The sequence below is a fragment of the Saccopteryx leptura genome, unplaced genomic scaffold (assembly GCF_036850995.1).
Source record: "Saccopteryx leptura isolate mSacLep1 unplaced genomic scaffold, mSacLep1_pri_phased_curated manual_scaffold_15, whole genome shotgun sequence".
NCBI classification, from domain to species: Eukaryota; Metazoa; Chordata; class Mammalia; order Chiroptera; family Emballonuridae; genus Saccopteryx; species Saccopteryx leptura.
In genome coordinates this window covers 2877468-2885301 of record NW_027095697.1, presented here as the reverse complement: position 1 = coordinate 2885301, position 7834 = coordinate 2877468, and positions in this window count along the sequence as shown.

The following is a 7834-nucleotide window of genomic DNA, read 5'->3' as shown; positions in this document are numbered from 1 at the left end:
TCTCATAGCTCCCTAAGTTCAAGCAGGAAGCTAAAATATATATTTCACTACCAATGTAAATGTAGAAGAGAGAAACATAACTCACAGCACTACCACATTCTACCAAACCCCACAAACATAAACCAAGTAACTGACAGAGAGAACAGAAATAATGCTTACCCTTAGCTGACACATGTCCATGATCTCAGATGCAGGACTCTCCAGGACACAGTGTCCCGGCCATTCATGTCACATGCCAGCTCATCAACACTGTGGGGAATGAAATAAAAAAAAAGTCCTTATACTTTGAAAATTCTAGCAGCTGGGCTAATAATCAAGTGAAATAGTCAAATGGACAAGATATATTCAATGTATAATACATGCTCAAGGGAAATTTATATTCCCAAGAATACAAGACAATGAGGTTATATTGCATATATAGGACATTTCAAAACAGAATAACAGAATCTTAGATTTTTAAGGAAAAAATTACAGATTGATTATAGAGAAAAGAGAGAAGAGACAGAGAGAAAGGGAGAAGAAGTAAAAAGCATCACTTCAGAGTAGTTGCCTCTGATGTGTACCTCTACCCAGCAACCATAGAGTTTTAAACTGGCAACCACAGAGTTACAAATTGATACTCTATTCACTGTGCCACCACATGTCAGGCGAGAATATTGGATTTTTAAAGGTGACATGGACAGGCCCTGGCCAGTTGGCTCAGCAGTAGAACATCAAGCCGGTGTGTGGCAGTCACAGGTTTGATTCCTGGTCAGGACACAGAGAAGAAGCACCCACCTGCTTCTCCACCCTTCCCTCTCCTTTCTCTCTATCTCTCTCTTCCCCTCTGCAACCAAGGCTCCATTGGAGCAGAGTTGACCCAGGTACTAAAAATGACTTCATGGCCTCTGCCTCATGTGCTAGAATGGCTCCAAATGCAGTGAGCAGCACCCCAGAGGGGCGAGGCATCACTCCCTGGTGGGCATGCTGGGTGGATTCTGGTTGGGTGCATGCAGGAGTCTGTCTATCTGCCTCTCCCTGCTTCTCACTTTGGAAAAAAAAAAACATGCAGCTAATTTCAGAACATGTGACACACCTGACACATTACTTTTTGTTGGGAAACCCCAAAACCTATTAAACACAAGAAATAAGATAAGGTGTCAACAGCTGTTCCTTGGAGTCTTCATGTTAACACTGAGGTGACTGTACTTTTTAAGTTCTCTTCTGAAACTACCATGGGCACAGAGTGACAACAGAGTAGTAAACTTCAAACATATTGAAAAGGGACCACAAAGCAACAGAAAGCAACATCAAACAAGCTTCCAGGTTTGAAAGATTATAAAATATGTGTTTGGTTCTCAGGGCCATTAACGTAAAATTTAAGTTGAGAGAGGGACAGAGAGAAACAGACAGAAAGTGAGATATAAGAAGCATCAATTCTTCATTGCAGCTCCTTAGTTGTTCATTGATCGCTTTTTCATATGTGCCTTGACTGGGGGGCTACATCAGAGCAAGTGACCCCTTGCTCAAGCCAGCGACCTTGGGCTTTAATCCAGTGACCTTTGGGCTCAAGCCAGCAAACATGGGGTCATGTCTATGATTCCACAGCTCAAGCTGGTGACCCCACACTCAAGCTGCAGAGCCTGTGCTCAAGCTGGATGAGCCTGCACTTCAGCTTTAAAACCTGGGTTCTTTGCATTTTAGTACGATGCTCTATCCACTGCACCACTGCCTGGTCAGGCTAAAAATATTAATCAAAGAGATACATGAGCTTCTTTTGCTTTAAGGCATAAATAACATTTTTCTAAATAACCCTCCAAACACATCACAATTGGAAATATAAAATAACTTCAAATGAATGATGATTAAAATACTACATTTAAAAAAACCTATGGGGCACTGGAAATGTAGCTCAGTGCATATGGCATTGTGCCAAACAGCAATGTGACAGGTGTGAGCACCATTGTTGGCACCTAAAAGGAACAACCAAATGTTGTAAAGTAGCGCACCTTTATTTCGCCGGTTTATGTAGAGATGCCAAGGCAGGATACAGAAGAAGTATTAGGAGGAGATTTATTAATAAGCCGGCTGCATATGACTTACACGGGTTATAGCTAACCCAAATCATGTGTGAGCAAAATAGCCCTGAAGCTAGTTATATAGACTTGATCACATATAGGTTGGGGGAAAAGGAGGGGGAGCATGACACAATAAGATTACAACATTTGTCTATAGGATCTGTAAAACATTCCTACGTATTAAAACTTACAAGGTAACACAATAGTGATATTGTTTTATATATCAAAGACATCCACAAATCTTTTAGTGTCTACCTCCCATTCCTTTGTCTATAGGTATATATTACTCTCAGGACTCCAGGAAGAAAGGAAGAGTTAAAATCAGAGTAGGATATGTAAATATTGTCTCTTAGTAAAAGGGAAAAAAAGTTCTTCAGATACACTTTATTATTTCAGAGAACTATAGTTAAACTAAATGACCCAGTCATCCTTGTAAGCCAGGAAGCTCCCACACCCTTCTCCCTCCATTCTCTAAAGCAGTGGTCCCCAACCCTGGGCCACAGACCAGAACTGGTCCATAGTCCATTTGGTACCAGTCCACAGAGAAAGAATAAATAACATATTATTTCTGTTTTATTTATATTTAAGTCTGAACAATGTCTTATTTTTAAAAATGACCAGATTCCCTCTGTTACATCTGTCTAAGACTCACTCTTGATGCTTGTCTCAGTCATGTGATACATTTTTCCATCCCACCATAAAGGCTGGTCCGTGAAGATATTTTCTGACATTAAACCGGTCCGTGGTCCAAAAAAGGTGGGGATCACTGCACTAAAGAAAAGAGGGGGCAAGAAGCCTGACTTTTTCTCTTTAAAATGGCATTGCCAATACTAAGTTTTACAGTTCTTTGGTATCTTATCACACAATGAGCACATTACTAAATGGAACTAAGTGGAGCAATCAGTACATGCTTCTCTCTCTCTCTCTCTCTCTCTCTCTCTCTCATTAATGAGAAAAATTAAAATCCTAAGGAAAATTGAGTAATAAATCTGCAATGTGCTTACTTTAGTGACAAGTAAGTTGACTTTTTTTTATCCTAGTTTCCCTTTTCCTAAAGCCTGATTAAAAGAGTTCTTAGTTTTTTCATATATTTGCCATACGTAGACCAACCAGCTAAAGGTTTGTGGTTGGAGTAAGGCATGCCGTTTTTCATTTTAGCAGCAGTGTGAGTTGTCAGGATCACGGTGTGTGGATCTGTCCATGAGAAACTCAGTCTTGGGTGATGTAATGCTGGAAGTGCCTCTTGGATAGTCTTTGAACAGTTTGCTGAGTAACCTATAAATCCTGAAACCTGCAAGTACTTAGGGAAAGGGTGGTTACCTTTCTACACTTTGCAGTTAGAGTTTAAGTCCTAGTGACCACTGCTTCTAGCTGGAATTAGCAGCAGGTCCCAGCCTATAATAGGCATGGGGCATTGAATTAAGAGGAATAATGAAGATATTATACATTAAATAAAGTAACAAAATCAAACTGTCAATACCCACAGTAGAGATCTTTGGGGGATAAGTAAAACTTAAATATTCAAGTGAGGCATAGTAGATGGCCCTTGTGTTTACAAGAAATGAGATTAGCTTATCTGCTATTTGGAAGAAATACCTTAGGCACCTGAACAATGTCCTTGGGTCTTCAGTGGCAATTCCCAGCATGCTGGGCAAGGTCAGGTCACAGGTAGCTGGAGCAGGGGTAGAAGAGACTGAACCCTCCCTCCATGGAGCAAGGGGGCAGCTTAACTTCTCATGTCCCTCTTTCCACAGCAGAGGTGTGTCCCTTGATGTTTCCGGGAAGCCTGACAGGCTTCAGTTCAATGACCTTTCTTTTCACTCTTGAAGTAGGGCCCTGATGGAATTCTATGAAGCCCTTTAGGGCACTGGATCCTTTAAGAGCGAATGCCAAAAGCTGGTATTTCCTGACTTCTTTTGGGCCTTATTTGCCTCTTCTGTTACTTCCTTGGTCATTATATACCTTAAAAGCCATGCTCAGAAGATCTCACTGAGGGGTTTGCCTGAGAGAGGAAAATTGGGAATCCAGTGTCTAAAGAATTGTATTAGAGTGAGGAAAGAAAAGATTTTATCAGCGGTGGTATGTGTTTGTAGACTGTGGAGGGTCTGAATTAGATCTAGGGTGAGACCTCAAATGGTGGGGGTTAAAGCGATGCCCAGATAGACTATGGACTAACTAAGACTAAAGTTGAGTCTTAGCAGAGAAGTCACAATATCCCTTCACAGTGAGGAAGTTAAGAAGGGTGGCGGTGTCTCCTTGAGGCAGGCAGGGAGGGGCTGCAGAGGAGTAGGTTATTTACATATTGTAAGAGAGTACTAGTTTAATGATTTCACACTGCTAAATCCTGAGCTAGTGCCTGCCCAAACAGGTGTGGGCTGTTTTTGATCCCCTGGGATAAAATAGTCCGTATAAATTGCTGGGCTGCATTAGTGTCCCTGACAGTTTAAATAAAGGTAAATGCAAACAGAAAGTAAGAGTCAGGGTGTAGAGGAATGGTACAGAAGGCATCCTTGAGGTCTAGGACTCTGAAGTGAGTGGTGTGTAAGAAAATGTGTGACAGTAACTTGCAGAGATTAGGGACTACTGGATGGAGGGGAGTTATGGACTCATTGATTAGGTGTAAGGCTTGTAGGAGGCGATAAGCCCCTGAAGGATTTTGAACAGGAAGGATGAGGATATTGCAGGGAAAGTCCATGGGGATGAGTAAGCCTGGTTTATGAGGTGCATAATTACTGGTTTAAGGCCTTAGAAACAGACACAGTTACACATTAAACTTAGATTTTTACAAATTATGAATTATGAAATTTAAATGAGCGCACTTTACTTGTTTCAATTCAAATTATACTAGAGATATTTTCTGTCAAAGAGACAAGACAGATTACTTACTCCCATAGCTTAATATACAATTCTGATTTTTATGTTTTTCAAGATGGCAAGGAGTTGCCAGCAAAGAGGGGAGGAAGAGTGAAAGCAGACAGATGGACAATGTGAGCAGCTGGATGGAAAAGAATGAGGGTCAAAATCTGCAAGAGAAGGAGGAGGAGGTTAAAGTATTGGTGTGGCACCATGTGGTCAGAGGAGTCAAAAGGATTTAGAGCTCTGAGGAAAGGGGAGAGGACGAGGGGTAGTGGAAGGCACAGTCAGTCTCTGAGGAGGGGAAAGGATGGGTCGAAGAAGAAAAAAAGAGAGCCGAAGCTGGTGGGGTGGGGGAATGGATCAAATAAGAAAAAGGGACAGAGTTGTCCATCTGTAAGGAGGGAGAAGGGGTTTAAAAACACTGTGGAGAACGGAAGGGCCCCTGGCCAGCAGGGGAAGAGAAAGAGAGAGTGTGGTATTGTAGGTGAATGAGAAAACAGGTTTCTGCAAAGAGAGGGGTCTTTCTGGAGGGGAGAGACTCAAGTGGAAAAGATTTTCAGAAAGACCAGAGAGGGGTCCCGAGAGAAGAGTGCCCTCAGGGGTCAGACAGGAGAAGGAGAGAGTTGAGAGTCCATGGAGAAGAAAAGATTAGGATCAGAGGTTTTAGGTGAGGTTTTTTTGGCCAAAAGCAGCCTGCATGTAGAACAGAGGGTACAGAAATTAAGAACAGGAAAGAAGGGAGAAGAAAAGCCTTCACGTAAGGAATTTCTCATGCCCTCCCCATCTGGTGGCAGAAATTGTCAAGATCTCTTAGGATATTGTAATCGAATGCCCCATTTTCAGGCCAATGGGAGTCTATGTCTAGTCTGTACTGAGGCCATGCTGTGTTACAGAAGAAGATTAATTTCTTCGGTTTGAGGTCTGAGAGACCGAGTTTGGTGAGGTTTTTTTTATGAAACATCCTAGAGAGGTCTGGTTGGAAGGCTTAGACTCTAAAGAGCCCATAGTGGAGACAGGTGAGCAAGAGGAAGTGTCTCCTCCTTTTGTCACTGTCCCAAGAGGAGAGAATCTCCGTGTGGGGGAGTCATCCCTGATAGAGGTCATCACCACCTGTCAGGGAGCTCCAAGGACAGAGAAGTCCGACTAGGCACCCAGTCTTCTGTGCAGTCCACTGAGACTGAAAGTCAAACCCCTCAAAATGTGAGGCATGTCAGAGAAAACCATCCAAACAGGAAGGGGTGTTTGTAGAGAGAAATTTAGAGGCCAACCAGGGAGGGGGAGGGAGAGAGTCCTTACCTTTCTCTGGTCCAGTAGGGGTTCAGGACAGGGTTAGACTGCTGGCCGATTGACCTACAATTACACGTCCAAACAGAATCAGGGAGTAAGCTTGGGACGAGTTGCTGCTGCCCATTGCTTCTCTGGTTGTAAGTTTGGACAGCAAAGAGGGATAGTCCAGGCAGTTAGTACCCTGTCCCGGGTTTTGGCACTAGATGTAAGAATAAGCTGGCACTTGATTACCAGGTGTGCACTCTGTATTAGAGGAGAAAGACCTGCTGGGGCACTTCTCCAGGAGAAGTGCACCAGTACAAGCTAGGGGGACAAATTATATGGGGTCAAGAAGAATTTTGAGCATGTGGGTGTTGAATCAAAAGTCCTGGTATGTCCAGAGCCCCTCCTTGGGGTGGCTTGTCAGCCTTTTGAAGTTCTCTGTCTCAGGGGTGATAGTCCAGTAAGGGTGAGGTCTGACAGATAAGTGGAACATCAAGAGGGCAGTTTGGAATACACATATCTATCACTACAGGCTATCAGTGTTTCAAATTAGCAAAACAGTAGATCTGTCTTACCTACGCAGTGGAGTTACAAATTAGTAAGTCACAAGTCTACTTTACCTACATCTAGTCCCATACCAGTACCAGTTCTAAAACGAAAAGTGAAAGCAAGTATTCAAAGGAAAGCTAGAACATAAAACGAAAAAATTTGCTTTGCTTACCTCCTTGATATCTCTGCTGAATTATCCAAATTGTCAAATTTGGGAACTGGAAGGCATCTACCATAGAACTGTCCAGACCCCACAGGAAGACCAGGAGCCCTGGAAAGTCCCAGGTGGCATGCCTCTCCATGAGATTCAAGTGGGGCCAGGCAGCTTCTCAGAGAGACCAGCCAGTTGGGGGTGTCTCTATCCAGTGACACAAAATACTGGATTCCAGACAAGCCCCATATGTTATGAAATATCGCACTTCAGATTCTGAAAGGCACTGTACTTCATTTTATCGAGTTCATGTAGAGAAACACCCAGTCAAGATGAATTTTGAAGAGTTTTATTAGAGGAGGAGATTTATTAAATATGCCGGCCACATATGGCTGACACGGCGCATCAGGTCCAAATTGTGCAATCCCAAAAATAGTTCAGGGACTGCTTATATACCCTTGATCACACACAGGCAGGAAAGAGCATGACATCATGACATAGGATGATAACATTAGTTTAGGGGATTCACAGAAACATTAAGTCTTTCAAGATGCCTGACCAGGTGGTGGCACAGTGGATACAGTGTTGCACTGGGATGCGGAGGACCCAGGTTTGAGACCCCGAGGTCGCCAGTTTGAGTGTGGGCTCATCTGGTTTGAGCAAAGCTAACCAGCTTGGACCCAAGGTCGCTGGCTCGAGCAAGGGGTTTCTCATTCTGCTGTAGCCCCACGGTCAAGGCACATATGAGAAAGCAATCAATGAACAACTAAGGAGTCACAATGAAAAACTAATGATTGATGCTTCTTATCTCTCTCCGTTCCTGTCTGTCTGTTCCTATCTATCCTCTCTCTAACTCTCTCTCTGTCTCTGTTAAAAAAGAAGACTTTCAAGGTAACACAATCTAAGATGTTTACAAATCTTTCAGGGTTTAACTTCCTTCACTAGCCTAGAG